Source organism: Canis aureus, chromosome 2, assembly GCF_053574225.1.
Source record: "Canis aureus isolate CA01 chromosome 2, VMU_Caureus_v.1.0, whole genome shotgun sequence".
In the NCBI taxonomy this organism is placed as follows: Eukaryota; Metazoa; Chordata; class Mammalia; order Carnivora; family Canidae; genus Canis; species Canis aureus.
Genome location: NC_135612.1, coordinates 43,247,029 through 43,270,671, shown reverse-complemented (window position 1 = coordinate 43,270,671; position 23,643 = coordinate 43,247,029). Strand labels below are relative to the sequence as shown.

General features: G+C 40.5%; 1 long non-coding RNA gene across 1 annotated transcript; it reads left to right on the top strand.

Annotated features, from left to right (window-relative positions):
- Positions 1 to 17,650: 17,650 nt before the first annotated feature.
- LOC144296871 (uncharacterized) lies at positions 17,651 to 20,912 on the top strand. Its single transcript, XR_013363809.1, has 2 exons — positions 17,651 to 18,164; positions 20,582 to 20,912. It is a non-coding gene; the product is annotated as an uncharacterized LOC144296871 (long non-coding RNA).
- Positions 20,913 to 23,643: the final 2,731 nt, after the last annotated feature.

The following is a 23,643-nucleotide window of genomic DNA, read 5'->3' as shown; positions in this document are numbered from 1 at the left end:
TCCAAAAAAGAATTGTTTTAGTAGAGCCCTGTTCTTTCTCATTTTGTGTATTACTACCACATACAAAAAAAAATTACCACCTTTTGTTGATGGGGTGATTTGATTCAGTCTACAGTCTAACACATCCTTGTTCTATCTTCTCTAGACTTCAGTTTCCTGGTGTACATGTAACTAATACTCCCACTTAAGTAGCTTGGAGTATAAACAAAGGGATTCTTTCAATATTCAAATTAAATGATCCACAGATCAAACCTCACAAAGCTCTGTCTTTCTCCTCTCCTCAGAATCCTCCCTTCTGTGATAAATCTCAGCAATCTAGAAGTGTTCTCCAGGTTTACAAGGTCACTCCTAGCTACATTCCTGCCCAAAAAAGAGCTCTATCAATGAGTCCTATTCTCTTTGTCCAGTTCTAGTCCATCCTAAAGGCTCTGTGATGACCTGTCATGTGCTGCCCGCAAACTCTCTAGATGCCTGCCCCCTGTGACATGGAGAGATCATGTGGGAGACAGCTGCCAAAATACCATCCCTCACTGGCAAGGAATGGAATCTAATAGAAGAGGATCTCTCTCTTCCCCAGGGGTAGGCTTGGTTCTAACATTCCCTACCTTCGCACAGTTCTAGAATTAGACTACTCTGTTGGTACACACACACACACAGACACACACACAAACACACAGAGCAGTTTCCCTTGTGGCATGTCCTCAATGCTGGATAAATGAGCCCTAAGGAGATTTTTGGTCTCAGCCGCTTTCTACCTCTATCTTTGTGTCGTTGCCCTGAGCCACATCCCTCCGGTCTAGGCCTGCATACCCCACTCTCTTACATGTAAAACTAAGGGACTCAATATTGAACTCCCTATGAAGCCTACAATTTTCAACTCCATGGTCCCTGATTCTCCGATGGAGGGCTGGTCACATTGTGTCTTCTTCTGGAACAAGAAGAAACAAAGCATATCGATATGTAACTCACCACAGCATGATAGAATTCAGTTATTCAAAATCACTTTTGGGAAGTTAAAAAGGGATCTCCTTCGTCAGGCAATAGGAGTTTCTAAAACCTAAACTTGAGTTAAACTGCTCTTGGAGGAAAATTATTCATTCCTGCACCAAAGCTCTCAGACCCAGTTGTTTCTTCATATGAACCCCTCTCTCTGTGCTGGGACTGTGGGAATGGAGAGAAAATAAAGGCGTGGCTCTTGACTTTCTCAAGCTCACGTTCCGACAATGAAAACAAACTTCTCCCAGAAATAACACCCTTATTACAGGAATCTGGGCCAACCCCCAACACGTCTTCTGACTCCAACAGGAAATCAGACCAATGTTTAAATGCCTGTCTAATGATGTCTCATCTCCCATACCCAGCACACAAAGTTTCTCATGTCAATGAAGGAACACATGATGTCTATAGCACAGAAGCACCAGCACAGCCTTGTCACTTCACATTTGTCATGAAAACACCTTCATCAGTGGAATTAGCCACTTGTTCACCAGCATGAATGCAGTGACAATAAAATACAGACCCCAGAATCTTCTATTTTCATTCCCTCACATTCCCTCACATTAATGTGAGGGACCCGGAATTGAGAGATCACATGTTTCATCTACAGAATGTCTCATAATGATAAAAATTAGCTTTGCTTTTGAGCTTAAGCTTCAAGTTGAGCTGGAACCCAGCCTACTCCCAGGTGCTTCAGCTGGTGTGGATGTTAAGAATGAATTTTTCCCAGGTATAATTAACACTTCTTTAATATTTCTTCAGAGTCTGTTTGGGTCATCCAATGAACCTAGCACCTAGAAAGAAATGATTGAGCTCACAAGCTTTGAAAACCAGCCAGCCACATCATCTTATGCATTCATTTGTCTCTTTGAGGGGAAAAAAAACCTGCCAGCAGTCTGAGAGTTAAACAGTATTCCTGTCATGTTTGCCCTGAACTTGCCCAGTTAAATTGCAACAGCATGGGTCTCCATAATTATCTAATTGTTAGTGTTGTGCCTTTACGTAATTTATGATGTAGCACTAAAGTCTGACCCTGGGTTTGAAATGAAGTGCAGTACTGCTGACATCCAAGCTCAAATTAGTAGGTAAGCACCCAATTAACGATTATGCTTCTGAGCTTTCATTTCCATCTGACCACACTGCTACGCTAATCAGTTTTCTGAGCCTTTCACCTTCCCCATAACTAACAAGCATTTCTTCTGCTTTTTATGTCTATGGATGCCCTGCATCCTCATAAAAAAGCTCTCCATGACTGCTGTCTTTAAGTCTTCTGCCAAAAAATGGCTGCCCACAAGTAGACTGGCCAGCTCCGATGCCTTTTGTTGGCAAAACCAAACATGAGGTTGATGGGTTCCCACTGCCCTCCTCTGAAAAAAAAAAAAAAGTGATCTCTGCAGAATGCCTAGGTCCCATAGATGGCTTTAATTGCCTATTAGAATCTGTCAATTAAAGGATGGAGCCACTTGGATGTCTACATCATGGAGTCAGCCAATACTCTGAAGCAATGGACCTCCCCTCAATTTCCACCATCTATCTGACTACTGGGGAAAGACAAAAGCAGAAATAGGAAGAAAATCAGGCAACGCTCCTTTTCTCTCCCTTCTCATGCCTCCTGCACTCAACTCCCTACACACCCTGGACCACTCTTCCCATTCCTTCCACCCACCTTTACTCCCCCTAAATAGCAGCACTGAACATAAAATATTAGCATATTTTTAGAGACTCAAGATATCATTACTTTGGCCTTAGTACCTGTACAAAGTAAGTTTATTGTGAATGTGCAAATGAGCATCTTCATGGGGAAGTGACTTGCTAACTACCAGATGTGAGTGCAATTGCTATACTAGATCCATATCTTCTATCTTCCCAACCACTGTTATTTCTAAGCCTTATATCACTTGGCATTTTGATTCCCAGTTATCTGAGCCACTCCTTGTCCCACTTCCTACAGTCAGAGACGAGGAACACATTCACTTACAACTCCTGACAAACAACAAAATCAGAACTAAATTTGGAATCTCCATTATTGCTTTCCTAATACATATCCTAATTCTATACTTAGACTGGCCTTCTACTCCAGATTCATCTTTTGTACATGACCTAAACATCTTCCTATCTACCTCACGTTTGTTCTAAGCATAAAGTCATCAAGAACCTTATCTAGTGGCTTCAGACTTAAGGTACCAACCAGAAGCTTGTTCTTTTTTATTTCTAGTCAAACTTATTCAGTACTCCAACATAAAAATCTCATTATAAAGAGGAGACAGAGGGATGAACGTGCAGAGCACAGAGGATATTGGGGACAGGAAACTATTCTATATGATAATATAATGGTAGATGCATGTCATTATATATTTGTCCAAGCATAGAATGAGCACCACTAAGAGTGAACCCTAATGATAACTATGGATTTGGGGTGATTATGACATGTTCAGGTAGTTCATCAGTTGTAACAAATGTTATCACTCTGGTGAAGGATGTTAATAGTGCCAGAAGCTACATGAGGAGGAGGTCAAGGATGTATGAGAAATCCTTATAGTTTCCCATCAATTTCACTGTGAACCTTTAACTGTTCTTTTAAAAGTCTTAATTTAAAAATCTCATGATGGGGTACCTGGGTGGCTCAGCCAGGTAAGTATCTGTCTTCTGCTCAGGTCATGACCTCAGGGTCCTGGGATTGAGCCCCATCTCAGGGCTGCTGTGGAGAGTCTGCCTCCCCCTCTCCCTTAGCCTCTCCCCCTGCTTGTGTTCTCTCTCTCTCTCATAAATAAATAAAATCTCAAAAAATAAATAAATAAAAATCTCATGATGAAAAAAAGATAAAAATAGGGTTTTTCTGATGAGAATGGTTGAATCCCCCCACCACCACTGGGGTACCATCAGAGGACATGCTGGCACACATAGTTTGAAAACCACCATCCTAAAATAAACTATAGAAGAATGTAAAAGTAAAGGGACCCAATAAATTTTATTTGACTAGCATTTCCTTTCTTTTTCTGTTGCCTAAAGTGGCTAACATTCATTGGGTACAAAGGTGGGTTTTTTTGGTTATGTCTTGTTTTGTTTTTGAGGGAGAGAGAGCATATGCAAGAGGAAGAGGGAGGGAGAGAGAGAATCTTAAGCAGGCTCCATGCCCATCCAGAAGCCCAATGCATGGCTCAATCTCAAGACCCTGAGATCACAACCTGAGCTGAAATCAAGAGTCAGACCCTTAACCAACTGAGCTGCCCAGGCTCCCTGAGTACAAAGCTTATTTTTATTAATCTTTTGAGATAAAAAAAAAAGAAGAAGAAAGAAGGCATCCTTGTTCCCATTTTATGGGTCCCCCAGGACACAGAGCTGGCTAAACTGGAAAGGTGGAAGAAAAATTTGATCCCCTGCCTCAGCCAGTTCTCTTTCCACTGCAATATGGTGTCTCCCCACAAAAGTTCATATCACATAGATGTGTGTTGTGATCACACACAGACACTCAAGAAGTACTTTTGGTGCTAGTGGTGAGGATGATGATGGTAAAAGCAAAGGAAACTGAGTTGAATGTTGACTGAAAAGAATACCTTATTAACACAATATTTGAGAAGCATATTGTATAACTAACTTTTTGTAGAGTAAGTCTTGATTTTGCGGATGCTTCACCCAACCTCAACTACCCACTATATAAATTCATAAGAAGCAGGTACCATCAAGCCCAACTAGATAAGAGCAATGAAATGAGAGTAACCTATCTTCCGCTTTGATCAGAACTATTTACAGCATGCACTTATTTAAAAGCATAAAATAAATAAACCAAGTTCCTTCCTAAATTAGTGCTAAGTGGATGTAGGTAACACACAATCCTGGAAACATTGCATAGCAGTGGCCCTCATCCCTGGATATTAGGGCAATTTTACTAGAATCTTTCCATTTTAGCAGCCTTCATCACTGTACAGAGGATAAAGATAGCCCATCACAGTTTAACATTGATTGTCCTAGAGCCTGTAGCTAAAGGAAAGCTAGCACTTATAAGGACAGAGACCCCAATTACTAAGTAATAATACTTTGCAATATTGCCCCCAGAAGTCAATCTGAATATCTGCATATCACCTGTAGAGTCAGGGTATCAGTGGGGATTTGATCCAAGAAGCAAAACTACTGAGGCATTTAGAATAAGGGATGTGTTGCCAAATGAGACCTGGAGGATGGAGAAGAATCTATGCAAGCTGCTGCCTCTCCATCTGGTGGTATGCCTGAAGTCACCATTATTAAGTCAGGTAGGTGGGCAGTCTTGTGGAAAAGTTGTATACAAAGTGGGGGAGAACAATTAAGGACTGGACCACACACACATAAACTATAACCCACAAATACAATCTGGATGCCCCACAGCTGTCTCTCACCACCTCTAACCTAAAAGTCATGGTGGCATGAAGAAAAAACTGACATCCTCTACCACAGAGCTGCACATAGGAGGAAACTTATGGGAGACGGAGGAGCTGTAGATCCAGGTGCCCATGCCAGCAAAGTGAGATAGCACATCAGTGACAATGTAAATTGGCTGCCGCAGTGCTTAGAGCTCCATCTACCTCAACCCTTGGAGCATAAAATTTGCTTCTGCTTTACTTCCCATCTTCCAAATCTCACAGATACTTCTCCTGTGACCAACCCCAACAAGGAACCAGCCAAGGGAGGGAATTCTAGGAACTGTAGTTCCAGCTCAGCTAATTTTACACAGTACATAACCAGCACGGAGAGCAAACAACAATCTGATGATGAAAACACACTTCACTGGTATGCTGGCCAACTGACACCTGGCAGGCTCCTTCATTTCTTTCCATCCAAGCACCTCATGATTTCCAGAAGCTGCTTATCCAAAAGCCCAGCATTCTTTGCTCCTGCCTCCCATTGACCCATTTTGGTTAACCTGCCAGTATATAAAATCTAAATGAGTCTTTTATTTCTATGGTCACAAACTATAGGTTCCATGAATAACTTCTGGTGATCATGGCATCTCTTTGCTCCTCTCCCCCAGCACACTATTTACCAAGGAAAAGATGTCTTAATAAAGAGGGTAATTTAATCTGAACTGCTCCTTAATTCCTAGGCATCTCTTAACTGCCTAGCTGTCAAAAGAAAGTGTGTTTTTTCAGCTGCATGGTCTATCGGGCTCTCATTAATCTACCATGCTTTAATATCCATTAGAGAGCATTAATCTAAAAGGATGGATTGGGGGCAGAGATCCCATTCCTCTTGTCTTTTCTAAATTTCTGTCATCAGAGGAAGGTTTTTTGTTTTTTTTCTCTATAAAGCTCCAAAGACAATCAAATAAACTGAAGAGTGTTTGTCAATCTGTTTACATTGACAGATTGCTATTTGTGCCACCCTAGCTGGATTTAGAGTTTCTTCTCAGGTTCTTCCTGCAAAGTGCCCAGCACAAGTTCAAGCTCATCTCATATTAGGTCATGAATCCCATCCTTCACACTGACCACCAACATGCTCCTTGTTTGAGATAACTTGTCCTTCTCCATTTGTTCTTTCTGGTTCCTATATTTTGTTCAGCACCACAGCTCTGGCCCCCAAATATGCTGTGCAATCTAGCTTTTGGAAGCAGAGTGTCTAAATCCTAAATCATCCTGGAGTTGTCGAAAGTCAAGGTAATTACAATAATTTTTTTCAAGTGATTCCAAGAGGGCAAAGATTCAAAGGGATTCCCTAGTGTGTCTAATAATTTTTACAGCAAAATTATTTTGCATTTCACCTATATCTTTCCCAGGAAAATCTGAAGCCTTGCCATGTCTGCAAAAATTGTATTCTTGAGCCATTCCTTTATGTTAAGTTTTACCTTCAGAGCAGAAAACACATTCAGAAAATATGGCCTCTGCAATGATTTGGATGAGGAAGTCTTCCATCCAATATGCATAAATTCACTGAGCCAAAGAAATGTAATGCCATTGATTGGAGATTTCATCTAAGAATTCAAGACATGTTTTTTGTTTGTTTGTTTGTTTTTGTTTTTTACTATGACTAGAGTTCCCCATACTCAAATTCCCATCACAGAAGATTTCATTTGGTCTTAAAGAGACACAAGCACAGGGGCTTCTGAACCTCCCATCTAATCACTTATCTGATGTGAATTGCAAATATATAAATTACCTCAATTCACTTTCTAGATCACCGTAGAATGTACCTCTGGATAATGTATTGCATGCAGATGTTCTAGTTCCTCATTCTGAACCTCAAGAACCAGCAAGACAATGTTGGTGACCCAATCAAAATGGGAAATCATGGCAAGCTAAAAAGCACAGTCTCACTGGCATCAGGAATGCTATCCACCTCTGGCTGATGGTACCAAATGAAGTAACAGAAGTCAGAGCCTAAATTTACAGGGTTTCTAATTTTTCAAGAGAAGCCAGAAATCCACAGTTTTATATAAAATCTTCCAAATCTAAAGATAAGCTTAAAATATGTTAAACCCTGTGTTAAGTCAGTACTAAAGGTGGAAACCAGCCCAAAGACTCCTAATTTTATAATCTCATTCCCAATGCCTTTGTAGTAAGGCTGGGCCCCTAGAAATGACTAGTCACCTCTGGTATTTTTAATCCACATTCATTTCTTTTTTTTCTTTCTTTCTTTCTTTTTCTTTCTTTCTTTCTTTCTTTCTTTCTTTCTTTCTTTCTTTCTTTCTTTTTTAAAGAGAGAGAACTCAAGTGTGAGGCGGTGGGGAGGGATAGAGGAAGAGGGAGAGAGAATCCCAAGCAGGCCCCATACCCAGTATGGAGTCTGATGAGGGGCTCAATCCCATGACCCTGAGACCATAATCCAAGCTGAAATCAAGTGTTGGAAGCTCAACCGACAGAGCCACCCAGGCACCCCTTAATCCACATTCATTTCTATTTGAATGTGGTCACTAGAGAGAGGGAAAAGCAGGTGGAAACTAGAGCCACACTGAGTGATATGCATGTATATACAGAATTACTCCTCAAGAAGTGCCAAAGGAAGTTCTTCAGGACAGAGTGGAATGATGCTAGGATGAAAACTTAGATACACAGAGAAGAATGAAGAACGAAAAGCACTGGAATGGTGAATGAGGGCAAAAACAAAAGACTATCTTTTTTCCTCTGAGTATCTTTAAAAGGCAGGTTACTATTTTAAAAAAATTATATATATAATGCATATATATGTTATATATATACATATATACAGATACACATATACATACATACATATACATACAAATTTCAGAATATTTCAGAGTTTATAATACAGTTAATCCTTGAACAATGCCAATATTAGGGGTACCAAGCTCCGATGCAGTCAAAAATCCAAGTGCAACTTTTGACTCCCCGAAAACTTAATAGCCTACTGTTGACAAGAAGCCTTACTGATAACATCAACAGTCAATTAACACACATTTCGTCTGTTATATATATTATATACTGTATTGTTATAATAAAGTAAGCTGGAGAAAAGAAAACATTATTAAGAAAATCCTAAAGAAGAGAAAATAAATTTACGGTAGTATATTTATTGAAAAACAATCCACATATAAGTGGATCCAGGCAGTTCAAACCCATGTTGTTCAAGGGTCAACAGTATACATATGTATATAAACATAAAGTAACAATACCCCAAAGGATGAAGGAGAAGAATAACTAAAATCATTGTCTCAAGGGTCTTATATTTTACATGAAATGATGCAATAATAATACTAAATAGACAGTGATAAGCTAGTAACTGAGATATATATTATACTTCCTAGAGCAACAATTATTTTTTTAAAGTTTCCTAAGAGAATAGATAAGATCCAGTAGAGGAATTGAAGTGAAATAATATAAATAAATGTAATAACCTAAAGAAGGCAAAAAAGAAAGAACAGAGGAACAAAAGACAGATGTACAAGTAGAAAGAAAACAAACAGCAAAATCCCAGACTAAACCCAACTATACCAAAACATCCATTAAATGTAAATAGACAAGTAATTCCTATTAAAATGTAGAGATTGTCAGCCTGGGTTTAAAAACAAAAACAAAAAAACAAAAAAAACAAGACCCACCTAGATGTCATCTTATCTAAGAGGGAGACTTCAAATGCAAAGATACAGATCAATCAGTTAAATTAAAGGGTGGGGAAAGACAGCCCATTCAAACTCAATAAAACAAAGTGAGTATGGCTATATCTATATCAGATAAAATAAACTTCATAGACATTCTTTAGTAATAAATGAGCCCATTCATAAAGAAGATATAACAATTCTTAATAAGCATGCACCTAAAAACAGAGTTTCAAAAACATGAGGCAAAATCGACAGAATTTTTTTTAAAAAGATAGAAACTGATCCACATTCCTAGTTAGAGACTGTAACTGTAACGGTATAGATCATCTGAATATAATAGGCATAGCATCTCTGCCACATTCACAAAAGACATTCCACACATTTAACAAATGAGGCATGGGTTCTGAGCCATCAGAACAGGCACTAGCAATAGGGCTGGAGGAAGGACTTAGAATCCCCTGCCTTGCTAGGCATTATTGCTTTAGTCACCAGACCAAAGGAGAGGGACCAGGTAGGCCAGGTGTAGGAGGCTTGGGATAATGTATATTCACAAACAAGCATGGAAAGTATCACAATATTTTAACAATCAATATGGCTCCAAAGGTAAGCAGCAGATTAGTGGACTTCTTTTGTAAGAGGAATGCCACCACTAGCTTCTTCCAAAAGGTATTTTATTAGACTGAAGTTTTCTTGAAAACAAGATCTGGGATTGATTAATCCATGTAGCTCTCACCAATCTTCATACAGAGATCTTCTCATAATAGAAACATCATAAAAATTAACTCAATGAAAGAAATAATAAATAATTCCCTTCTTTCTTCTTGGAGCATGAGTTACCCTTTGGCAACACTCCTCCCTACTTTCAAAAAGATGACACTGTTGCACTTGAATTCTTTCATCACAATGGTTAAAGCCAAAGCTTAGCAAAACATATTGGGATGCTGGCACCTTCTGTTGAACAAGTTGTATATAAAATGCTGCTGAAAAGCAGCATATGTTTTTGATAACTGTAAAACATATTATATTTGTGAACCAGGAAGGAATTTAAATGCTGAATATTAATGCACTTGAAGTTTTATTTAAATTAAAAGTTGATCTTTGATGTGATTTGATTCTTTCCAAAACATGACAGTCCCTTTCAGGGTCTCTTCTGTGTAGGCTGTATAGGTGGGAAGTTAGCTTTGTGCTTAATGCCACTGTAGCCCTGTCTCAGGTCTAGGCATAAGGATTAAGGTACCACACTTTGTTTTAAAAATGAGGTGGGTTAAAAGAGAAGGGAGGCCAAGCAGTAAGGTGATGTTGTGCATGTGTTCCTGAACAGCCACTGACTCACTGTGAGCCCCAGAGTCTCAGCCCATAGCTCAGCACACACGTTCACTTAGCATATGGGACTTGTCTTCAAGAGAAGCAAGGAGGTGCCACACCTCTGAGGTGGCCACAGGACCGGGAAGGGAGAGGGTCTGTATCAGCTTGTCTCCTTCCCATCTCCTATTTTCCATGGGTCAATGCTCAGCCTCTGTGGAGCTGGCCACTCTGGGATCCAGACCTCATAACCTGCAGGTGGTGTTCATCCAAAGCTGAGAACGGAGGGGTGATTCATATGGGTGAAAGCCTGGGAGAGCAAGAGGGAAGTGGTCAAAGCAATCTGGGAACATGCCCAGGCTTTAGCTCCATTACACCTAGAGCTACTCCCCATGCTAGGCTAGTCCCATGGACCAGTGGAGACACAGCCCTACCAATAGTGCAGTCATGCAGCTCTGCAACCCTGCCAAGATATTGTAGCTTCTCAGTCTGCAGGTTAGGAAGGCAAGGGTCATAGGCCAGGACAGAATGTGAACGGGGGAAGAAGAAGCAGTTACTTAAGAAAAATGACTGGGTACTAGAAAGAGCTGAAACCTTATCATCAACTCAACCTTGGTTCAGATCCCATCTCCATGCTTACTGCTTGTGCAACTTTGTGCAAGTCACTTAACTCTCTGAGCTAACTTTTCCCACCTCAAATAAGGATAAAAACAATCGTCTAAAGAGATGTTATGCTAGTAACATCTGGCACAGCACAGGGCTCTAGTCACTCATCAAACATGAGTTCCTGCATGCATCAGAGATCGCATATCAATATCCAGTAGGGCCTCACATTGCTTAATAAATAATATTTGTTAGCAGGTCATTGCCTGATAGCTAAGAGCAGGAAAGCCAAGTCGCCATACTCAAAAGAACACAGGACTGCCTATAAATAGCACAGAGACGCAGGTATGAGCATGCACAGATATTCACAAATGCTCTGGGTACACGGTAGTCTCTGTGACTTTCCCCTACAACACATCAGCCACTAAAGAGCTCAGAAACTCAGCTCCAGGACAAGTTGCCTTCCTTTTTTTCTGTTTTGCAAGGACAAATCTGACAGAAATGTAGAACCCGCGTAGGCATTTACGCAGCCCATGCAGCAGGGAAAGCCTTCAGCCCTGCCATGAAGGATAGACTTGATGACAACATCCACTATACAGATGAGCCCTCAAATTAGTGCAGGAGCCTGGAGGCCTCAGGCTCGGAGGAGAGAGGCGTCCACCGCTCTGCCTCTGCCACCGGCCACGCCGCCAGGGGCATCCATCACAGTAAGTACCAGAGGAACAACACCTCTGATACCTCTTCATTGGGCCGCCGGCAAATGAGGTACTAGATTAGGCCTGACACCGGGCAGAGCGCGAGCCGAGGTTTGCCGGGTGTAATTAATTGGAACTTCGCCAGCTTGACAAATTGGGATGATGAATCTATCGTGTATGAATAGGGAAAAAAATGCATAATCAGTCAAAGATTTAGTTAAGACAGCTTTACTCTGACTCCCTGCCATAGCTAAATCCATTAAGGTAAGGAGACATCACTTTAAAGAAGGCAATGTCCTTCATCTGTTCAATTTATAACTTTTTGTTCTTGAATTTATGAGAGAAGTCAACTCAGATTTGCTTGACTTTAAGAGAAGACGAGGTTTCTCTTGTGAGTTTAAAAAATAATTTGTCTCCTGTGTCTTTTAGTGCAGTGGAAATACGGGTAAATAGACTTGGGGGTGGGGGTTGTTCTCAATTCTATAAGGCATTTTATTAGTACTTGAGCCAAACAGGCCACTTTGCCTCTGTGGAGTTGGCTTTATGCTAAATATAAAACGAGAAACTTTTTTCATCAGGTTCCTCCCACACACCCCTGTTTTCTGGATCCCTGTTTACAGACTGATAGATTCAGCAGTAGGTGGGTGAGGACTGCTTTCTGTTCTAATTGGCAGGAGAAATCATTTTTTAGTTTCTTCTACATTCAGGTTGGATCTACTTAGGAAAAGTACCAATTAGGTGATTATCTAGCTAATTTGACAAATGTTTTAAAAAAATCAAACTAGAAATCAGCCTTCAAATTTAAAAAAAAAACAAAAACAAAAACAAAAACAAAACAAAACAAAAAACAACTTTAAATTATTGACCAGATTAACCAGATGGTTATGCCCTAGGCAAAAAAGGACACCGCTTCCAAGAAGAAAGAGAGGAAGGTTCACACATCTCTAATTCCTCAATGCATGACTTTGCAGGTATTAATTAGCTCATGACCCTCAAATCTATGGGATTTTTAGAAATGTTATCTGCGTGTCAATACTACTGCTTCCCTTTCTGCTAAATAACGAAGTGATTCTGCTGGTTTGTTTGTTCTTATCCTTTGGAAAATGGAAGCTCTCTCTGGCTTTCATGACCAAAGTCTTGCAAGCATTAATGACAGTGGAGAGAGACAAAGAGAAAAGAAAGAGTCTAGATTTCAACCTGGACATGATTCATTTTCACCCAGTGCAGAGCAAAATGCTAAGACAGTAGTATAATTAAAATGCCAAGGCCTCACAGGCAACCCTATAGACAGTTGAACACAAACATTGTATGTGCCCACTGAGACAGGCCCTCTGTGTGCCTCCGGATGCTAGTCACCTGTACACACGGGCGGAGGCAGGGTGGGGCAGAGAGGAGCTTCTGGAAGCAAGTGGACTGCAGCCCATTCATGCATGAAAAAGCATCTCGTTATTGTTTAGTAAGGCATGAAGGAAAGGGATTGAAGGAAAGAACCCGCCAGGCTACACTGTGACCACACCTGGGCTACAAGGGCAAGTTACCAGAGAGCTGCTGTCGCTTTTTCCACCCCTCTGCACCAGTGCAAATGTCCTGTAAAAAAGATATGTGTGAAACTCACTAAATACCACTTTGGAAATGGAGTCTCCTGTAATTTGGATCACACCTTAGCTTCAAGTGGCAAAATGCCTTTCCTCACTACCCATAAAAACTTTTAATGTTCAATGAAACTTAAGAATTAGAAAGTGAGAAAAAAGTTGAAAGGTACTCGGTTTTCCTTTTGTGGGTCTTTTTTACAGTCTTTTTCAAAGGATGTAGAGACAGACGCAGGCAGACACACTGATTTACAGGAGTGCAGGAGAGGAGAGGCCCCTCAGGAGACCACTCAAGTTACAATTAACAAAGGGTATGATGTTTTGCTGGAGGCACTAGAATTTAGACTGATGAAGATAATCGCTAAGCGGATTGGGGCTGCAGTTAGCCAAAACTTTGCTTCTCCTCCTTTTCGAAATCTGTCTTTCTTTTAAGTTAACAGTATTGCTGAAGGGTGGCAATCTTCTCTATTCAATTTTTGTCTAAGCCAGTCCTACCTTCCTAGCTATCAGAGGACAGGAAAAGTTACTCTAGAATAGTACTTTTTATTTTTAATTAATGTGTCATCACCCATTATCTCATTTAATCCTTCCCATCTCCATGAAGCAACAAGTGATTTTTTTTAAATGGGGTTCAGGGACATTAAGAGGTACACCCAAACCATAGCCGTAGGTGTGTAGCTGGGATCCAAAACCAAGGCTCTCAGATTCCAAATGCCAAGGCTTTTCTAATATCCTGTAAGACACTGTCTCCCCATAATAATTAATCTCACTGTCTTTATAGTTTTTAAATTTAGTAATTAAAAAAAGCCGTCAGGGGTATTTTACTGTATGTTGACAAATTTAATTTAAATAAAATATTTTTTAAAAGTAACTGTCTGTGTGCCAGGCACTGTGCCCAGCATTTATCTTAGTTAATCCTCACAACATCTCAAGCAAGTATGATGCCCCGCTCTGCACCCCCCTACCCTCTACCGATGAAGACATTAGTGCTGATAGAGGGAAAACACCATGACAGAGTTCAGACTGTGCCTACTAGGGTCCAAGTCTAGCTTCTAAACCACCAGGTTCAGGTCACAGGTCACAATCCATTTCCACATCATGTCTGCTCTCATCTTGATGGGCCATGTGGAAGCAGTTAAGTAAGATGTACAGCAGGAAGCAAAGATAGAGAAATTGCTCTTTCTTGCCTCAGTCTCATAGGGCTGTAATTGGGTTCTAAGGGCTTTGTATATCTTACAATCAATTTTCTTTCTATATGAACCTCTTTGAGCAAGTTTCTGGGGCTTGCAAGCATTTTGCCCTGATTGAGATCTTCAACAAACAGTAATAACGATGATGATTCCAACAAGGACAGTGACAATGGCCTTACCTTTCATGACATCATACACTCTTGAAGAAGATTAGCCCTGCCCCCAAGTACAGCTACTTATAATTCACTGACCTCATAATGAGAGCCCTACAGCAATAGGATAAATGGACATTCTAGGGCCTTGTCCCTCTAGACCCTTGGACCAGCAATGTCAGCACCACCTGGAAACTTATAAGAAGTGAAGAAATTCAGGGCACATCTCAGATTTAGTCAAAATCTGGTGAATGGCCAGGCGAATTATATGGACATGAAGTTAAGGAAGCACTACCCTGGTAATAATGCCTGCCTAGTGAAAAAAGTGCCCATTGGCCACCCTCCTGGTCACTAGAACGAGTTCAGGTGATGTGGTTGGCTGAGCACATCTTCCATTTCTCCCTCCTGGCTCCCCACACACACCCCCAAATTTGAACACTAATTTAAGAGGACAATTTCCCTGCTGAAAGTGGACCATTCTTCGGTCAAGGAGAAAGGACTCAGCCTTTCAAGCATTGGCCATTTGATCCTGGACCAGTTCGCATGGCCCCATTAGTTTACAGGATGTAATATCCAATTCTCAGATTATAAACCCTCAAAGGGTTCTGTCCAGTTCCTGACACACCAAATAAACAAGTCTATTAAATTTCTGCTGCATATTTTTTCAGCTTCCACCATCTGAAAAGCTAGTGGAGGCAATTTGCAAAGCACAAGGAAAACTAAATTGCAACCATGCAGCTTTCATCTCCAGCAACCTGATGTTCAGTAAAATGGGAATAACCACCCATCTCAGGGTTTTAATGAGACAATAAAGAGTTGAAATTATGGATTTCATAGAGTCAGAATGAGAATATATATGCTATATACATATTACTCATTTGTTCATTTGTTCATTCCCTCTTTCATTTACTTTTTCCAATTACCCTCTTCTGACAGGACAAAAAGAGACAGGAGGTTTCATGCTACAAGTCTGGATAAGGAGACGAGACAGGAATTGCCAAAGGCACAACATAATGGTTCCACGCTGACTTTCAGGAACAAATGACAAGGTTTCTTTTCAAGCTCTTTAATTGATTTGAAGGTGGATGAGAAAGTGTGATGTGTGAATTAAAGCAAAGAGGGCAGATATTACAGTCAGTCCAAGTGTCTCACACACTGGCTGTGCCTTAGTATCATGTGAGTTTTTTTTGAGCTACACATCTATCAAACCTGAATTCCACTACCTGTGAGATGGGGGCAGCACCCTCCTTGTGGGATGGTTCTAAGGATCAAGGAAAATGTCATTTCAAATCATTATTTCTCCATAAAGAAGACATCTCAGGATGCCTGGGTGGCTCAGTGGTTGAGTGTCTGCCTTTGGCTCAGGGCGTGACCCCAGAGTCCCATATTGGGCTCCCTACAGGGAGCCTGCTTCTCCCTCTGCTTCTCTGCCTCTCTGTCTGTGTCTCTCATGAATAAATAAATAAAATCTTTAATTAAAAAAAAGGACTTCTCATGACTGTTAGTACCTACCAAGGACCTCCTGAAGATGGAGCACCCCAGGCCTGGCACCCCCAGGTTGTGATGATATTCAGGCCTCAGGGCCATAAAGATTAAATGAGTTAAAGATTGTGACTGCCTTAGCATGGTGCCTGAATACTATCTGCATACTCCGTGTTCGATACTATTATCTTTGTGGTGACACAGACATGTTCACATCCCAGTGACACTCTAGATCTGTGACCTTGGGCAAGTTTATGGATGGATAAACTGCCTTACCTCAGAAAAAATTTGATGCACCTGGCCAAGGTACTCAGTCTCCTTAACCACTCCATGAAACTGTTTCAAATATTATATGAGAAGACCCATTGACAAAAAAGTTGCCAAGATTTTTCCTTTTATTCCCCCAGTCCATTCTCTGTTCTGCTCTGTGCCCCTAGAGATTAACCCTGATGAACCACACTCCCCGCTCTTTTGGTGGCTGACTTCCCTTTGAGTTTGGCCAATGCCAGAAAAGGAGGATGGTGAGAGAGAGAAAGACAGAGAGACAAGAGAGACAGAGACAGAGAGACAGGAGTATTTCTTCTTCATGTCCTCCCTGAATCAGTGCAGCATCTCTGGACACAATTAGCGTCCTCCATGGCTGTGGCTTTGTCAAGTGATCTTTCTTCCAGGGCACCATTTTTCACCAGGTTATATAACATTATTTCCTTCATTTTCCACTTTGCCCTCTGGTGGCAGCAGCTCCCCGCTGTTGCCAAACTCAGGGTGTATCAACATTTCTGGTCTGGTCCCCTTAATGCTGTTCATTCCTTTGAAGGTAGCCCACTCTTGAAAGTTTCTTCATGGAAACACCTCACTGAATTTTTTCCTTCCCATGACCTTCTATCTATCAAAATACTGAACCCCAAAATGATGCTCAGTTTTAAGACTACCTGTCCAGACAGCTGCCCATTCTGTGGAACTGCTCTGCAGCCCCTTTGGAAGAAACCAAGATAGAAACCGAATCTATTTTCACTCAGCATAATACCCTCCAGTTCCATCCACGTTGAAGTAAATGGTGGGTATTTGTCATTTCTAATGGCTGAGTAATATGTTCTCATTCATTTGGGGAATATAAATAATAGTGAAAGGGAATAGAAGGGAAGGGAGAAGAAATGGGTAGGAAATATCAGAAAAGGAGACAGAACATAAAGACTCCTAACTCTGGGAAATGAACTAGGGGTGGTAGAAGGGGAGGGGGGAGGGGGGTGGGGGTGAATGGGTGGCGGGCACTGAGGGGGGCACTTGACGGGATGAGCACTGGGTGTTATTCTGTATGTTGGCAAATTGAACACCAATAAAAAATTTAGAAAGAAGAAAGAAAGAAAGAAAGAAAGAAAGAAAGAAAGAAAGAAAGAAAGAAAGAAGAAAGAAAGAAAGAAAGAAAGAAAGAAAGAAAGAAAGAAAGAGAAAGAAAGAAAGAAAGGAAGGAAGGAAGGAAGGAAGAAGAAGAAGAAGAAGAAGAAGAAGAAGAAGAAGAAGAAGAAGAAGAAGAAAGAAAGGAAAGAAAGCAGAAAGAAAGAAAGAAAGAAAGAAAGAAAGAAAGAAAAGAAAGAAAGAGAAAGAAAGAAAGAAAGAAAGAAAGAAAGAAAGAAAGAAAGAAAGAAAGAAAGAAAAAGAAAGAAAGAAAGAAACCTAATCTAAAGAGAATGAAATCACAAGCTGGATGGAGCCCAACAACAAATGTTCTCTGGAGAATCTGTGCTAAGAGAAACAGAGACTATATTTGTAAGTGGTGGTGGAGGTCCCAGCCTGACAGAACAGAGAATGAGAATTTGGGGCAGAAAGAGAATTTACCGTTTTGCTCAATATTAGTAGCCCAATGGCCATGGCACTACTTGGAATGGGGAACTCCCCTAGTTGATTCCCAAGACAGAGATGTGGCTAACACAGGAGGAAGAGGGACTGGAATGGAGGCATGCCACCAGAAGGAATGTTATTATCAGTGACATGGTAATAAAATGAAGTAACAGTGCACAGAATTCCATAGAGCTAAAGAGTAGCCTTAGTGTTGGATAATCTAGCCATCTGACTTTGGGCAAGCCATGGCATCTTTGATTCTTCATTTACAAGATGAAAGGGTTATTCTACAGGTGAATCTCAAGATACTGTGTATCTCCAGAGTTATCTATTTTAGGAGTTAGATTTTTCCCTCATCAGCCCTAGCTACTGTGATCTGCCACATTTCTTCCTTTCATTTGCTTCCTGTTTTTAGGTCTACCCAGAAAACTCTTCTTCTGAAAGGCAGCTTGGACTTTAAAGCTGTTGACCTAATGCTGTGGCTGATGAAAGTATTTCCATGAAGGGATGTAGCCAGAATCAGATTTTCTTTTAAGACTTTGACCTCTCAATGGTCACGCTTGAGCTTTCTATCTCCGTCTTGTTTATCTATGTTGAGAATGAGTTTAATGTTTTGAAATGTTGGTGTTGGGGGAATGTTGATAGAATTCTTTTACAGAGAGACAATGGCCCACATGTAAGGAATATTTGCTTTATCACTAGTTCGGTTATTAACTAGATCTGGGAAAATGGAGCCTTTTGGGGTGGGAGGTCCTTTTTTTGTCTCTACTGTTTGTTTTAAAATAGTCTTAAAAGCTCCAGTGAAAATAAAGCACAGAAATGTGAAATATGTCTTTGGATTTTCATTTGCATATATTTAATTCCTGAAGAGTAGAGGGGATATTGGGATTGTTGCATACGCCCACAGTTGAAACAGAAGATTTTAGTTCTCTCTTGGAGTCATGACATTAATATTGTTACCTTTAAAAATAAGTATTTTCGCATCAGATATCTGCCACGTATGTTAGAGTTCCAATTTAAATTTGCAACTTAGATGACTATTTGGTTATCATGAGAATATATATTCTTATAAAGAAACCATAAAATATTATTGCTCCTCCAGTTTGCAAAATTAACTGGAGAGGAAAAAAAGTAGTTAGTGCAACCATAAGGCTCTACTGCAAGTGAGAGGTAAAAATATAATTGAGGCTCAATTTTAAAACTGAACAATATCATAAATAAATCAAATTTTAAAGATGATTATTTCCCCCACTCCTACTTAAATCTGAAATGTGGTAGCTTATGTGTAAAGTTTCTTTTGGTTCAAATTCTTTTGTTTTCATTATAAATTCTAAGTGCTGTTAAAAATTATATGGCAATGCAAATTATATATTAAGAAGTATAACAAGGGACTTTGGCTCAGAAATCAGACTTCTGGGAGCATAATTTAAAGAAATAACTGGAGAAACAAAATCTATGGGGATGAACATATTCATTTTCACATTATTATATGGAAAATTGGAGACAGTTTATAAGTTTAACAATAAGAGATTTAATAAGTAAAACACGGAACGTAAAACTCAATGGAATGGCCTAGAGCCATTGACATGTAACAACATGGAAAACCATTGGTATACGAATAAAAAGAATTTTAAAAAACCAGAATACAAAATTATATGTTCATTATCACTGTAACCATGTAAAACTGTGATTAGATCTTTTAAGGGAACATGTAAAAAAGAAAACTATTGTATTTGATTGATGAGATTACAAGTAATATATTTTAAAAGGAAATCCTTATTATTGTTAAAAAATTGCTCTTTAAAACTTGAAATAGAAGATTGAATCTAGAAGACAAGATTCTCTGACAGGGCTCCATGAAGGGAAAGAAGTGAGTATTTATTTCTATATTAGGGATTCCTGGTTGCCAGAAACAAAATCTCACTCAACCCAGCTTAAGCCAAAAAAAAATTATTGCAAAGAAATGATATGAATTCAGAAAGAGAATCATAGCTGGACTGCAGAAGAAGGCTGAGACAGAACTAAAAGCGAAGGCACTGGCCCATCACATAGCCTCATAAACCCCACTCCTTATGAACAAAATTTTGAAATTTGAAATACAAGATTCAATCATTCACTTGCATAACCCTGAGAGTCAGTGCTCCACTGACTCACCTTAATTCAGGCCCATGTGTTCTGTATTTAAAATTGTGCCATTTTGTTCATCATGGACTTCTTGCATTATTTTTTATTTATAAAAAATACTATAATAAAGTATTCTTTGTCTTAACCAATAGGGGGGGTTGTTTGTTTGTTTGTTTTAACCACTCCAATTTTGTGCCCTCTGAAAGTGCCTCACACACCTCATGCTAATTCCTGCCCTGCCCACACAGTGTTTGCAATTCCTCCATCCAAGCCCATCCTTGCATCAGGGTGCTGTTTCCCAACAGGCTCTGTTAAGATCATAGCCCATTATGTGATAATATCAGATGAACCAATTAATTGGGGTTTTCATGCCAGACCGGTTGTGTCCATCAGATAAGCTGAGAGCAAGCAACAAGGCATAAAACTTTTTGTTTAGGGAAAGGATGGAGATAGGAAAAGCCTATCAGGGAAGCTCTAGGCCTTGCAGGGAAAGAATGAGCCAGAGCAAATGTACACCATTTTTATAGCCTTTCAGGGCATAACTCAAACCCTGTTCTTGCCTTCCTTTCTACCACCTCCCCGTTAGGGTGACAGTGAGCTGTCAGGGATGGCATACCCATGACAGAGATGGATTTCTCCTGTAAGAAGCAGTCTACCACGGAGACCCTTGATGGTACATCGCAGCCTTGGCTTCCTTCTGACCTCATCACCCCTGGGCACCCAGCTCTGTGTTCCTGGAGCCCAGAAAAGCCTCATCTCCCAACTACAGCTCTAGCCCACAAGCCCTGCATAAGTCCCAGATGCCCTCACACATACTGATTGTTAAGGCACATCAGGAGGAGAGATGATGGATGATGCTTGCTTGGTTTTATTCAAAGTGTGCTTCCCATTAAAGAGAAATGTCATTTGTGCCTCAAGCCATCTGAAGCCCATTTGTTTTCATATTTATGGGAGTATGTGTGCCACGCTCTCCCCTTTTCTCTCTTTGCTTTCAAGTCTGCCCCCACTCACCTCCCTCTCCTCACCCTCTTCCCAATATTTCTTGCTAAAATATGGCAGGGAAGCCAAGAGAGCTGTCATCTTTGGAATGCTCTTGTCACAGTGGACGTTTGAAGAATCCCTGCAACATGAGAAACCCAATTCTTTCCTGCATGGCCAACCCTTCCACCCTGACCCCACAAAGAGTCATTTGCCTTTTCTCCATGCACATTTCTGAGACTTCCCCTTGGGTTATCAGGTTAATCACATCTCCTTCCACAAGGAAGGAATTGAGGCTGCTCCATTTCACTACCACTGATGGGAGATGGGAACAGCAAGTCACTGTTAGGTCAGTCTTTCTAAGCACCTGGGTTTAATTACCAAGCACACGGAGAGTTCTGGGAATGTCCAGTCTCAGTGGCATTTTCAGATTGTCTCCTTTACTTGGTGATTTGATTACCATATCTATCAAATACATGTATTAAACCACTCATCACCACGCTGGATGTTCTTGGCTATTCTTTAAACGACTAAACTATTCACCTTCCAATTTTCATTCTTTATTTCATCTGCAAATCATCTGCCTTTGAAGAAAGCAACCGAGTAGTTCAAACTTTCTGATTCATCTGTTATTAGCAGACCTTCAAGAGAATAATTTTACAAATCTTCCCTCCCCCTGGCTTTATGAATGCACATGCACATGCGCACAGTCATGACTCAACACTGCCTATTTTACTAGGTAAAGCCAGAACCTGACAAAGAACTAGAGGAACCAAGTGAAAGATTTCAACTACCAGAAGGTTTCCAACCTTAGCTTCTCTCCTTTGAATGGAGCAAAATCTGACACATTCAAGTGTTAAAAGAAAACAAGTTAACCAGTGTATCTAGCAAATTTTTCCAGGTTCAAGCCAACTAATTCATGCTTACATTTACAGTAATTTCTTTACTGATATAAAACCTATAAATATATTTATCTTTGAACAAACTCTAGAGGTGTGACATTTTGGCTCAGCAATGCATCAGGCCCATTCTTAAGGAATAATACCTGGAGTGGAAACAAATGCCCCTCCTCTTCTGACTCCTCTCGGTCTCATTCCCATCTACCTTTATGCAACTTCCAAAGCCAGAGACAGATAATCTCGGCACTTACTCCACCTTGCACTATACCAGTGACACGATTTCTCTAGAACACAATGTGTGTTTTATGCAATGCATCAACCTGGCTTCTACCACCTCCAAATCTCTCAAATCGAGGTCAGAACCAACCATGAACATTTTACCTTCATGTTGTGGTCGTGCCTTCAGACGGAACTCCATGAAACCAGAAATAAGAAATGCATAACTCAATAGTGGAATCACTTGAGAGTGGGGTCAGACAGACCCAAGCCTGAAAGCTGGCCCATGCCACTTAATAGCCGTGATCTTGGGCAATTCACCCACATGTTCTTTTTTCTTTAAGATTTTATTTATTTTATTCGACAGAGAGATTGAGCAACACAAGCAGGGGAAGTGGCAAGCAAAGGGAGAAGGAGAAGCAGACTTCCGCTGAGCAGGGAGCCCAGTACAGGGCTTGATCCCAGGACCCTGAGCCGAAGGCAGATGCTTCACTGGCTGAGCCACTCAAGCGCCCCTCACCCACACTTTCTAAGCTTGTTTTCACGTCCTTAAACTTGGGTTGACACTATACAATTTAGTGGCCTCTAGTGAATATAAATCTCAAAGCACTGCTCCAGGAACATTTTAAGGGATCAGTAAATGTTAATTTGCACCATGGCTACACTTTTCCCTTCCTTTTTGAATCCTCCATTATGAGCAAGGATGGCCAAGTATGTGCCATACTGCCATGGTCTTGCTCTTGCTGTAGAAGAAACTGCTTAACATTACTACGGCCAAAGGCAAACGTGAGTGATTGCTGCTACCCTGGGGTCCTAAGAGCTAAACATGTACTTTAAATTTGGGGGAGGGAGGGGATGCTGTCTAACTTCCTTCTTTTGGGTGGAAGAGGACCCAAAAGCATCATGTAGGACTGGCACAAAAAAAAAAAAAAAAAAAAAAAAAAAAAACAGAGATTTCAGTGGTATCCCATCCCAAGGGGAAGACCAGCCAACTTAAGGTAACCTGCTGTGTAGTCCTTTCTACATGATTTAACATCTGACAGTTTGCAGTGTCTAGCCAGCCATCGCACTGTGTTTTATGACTGGCCATTGAAAATAATTAGTTGGTGACCCAGAAAACTGATATATAAAATCCTTTTAATCACCAATATGGCTTTCAATTATACAGCATAAACTTATTAACCTTTTTACTGCTGAGACTTGATTTATGGAATTTATCTACATGACCATTATGAGCAGAGATAAAAAGTATATTATCTGAGGTGTTGGCATTAACAATAAAGAACTGCTTTTTCCTACCGTGGAGTCTTAAGTGGCAATGGCAGCCTCCCACTAAGTCTCTAGGGGTTCATCTGTTTCCTGCAACCATTCAGTAATGGTTGACTGAGGACCTACTCTATGTCCACTTGGCTTTGTAACTTGACAGGGTCAACTCCAAACACCTTAGTATGGCCCCGACCCTAAATGGGGTTCATTTGACCCCAACTCAGTTTTTTCCAGCTTCCTCTCTTAAAGATTCACTATCCTCCAATGAGCTGGGCTTTCCACTGTTCTA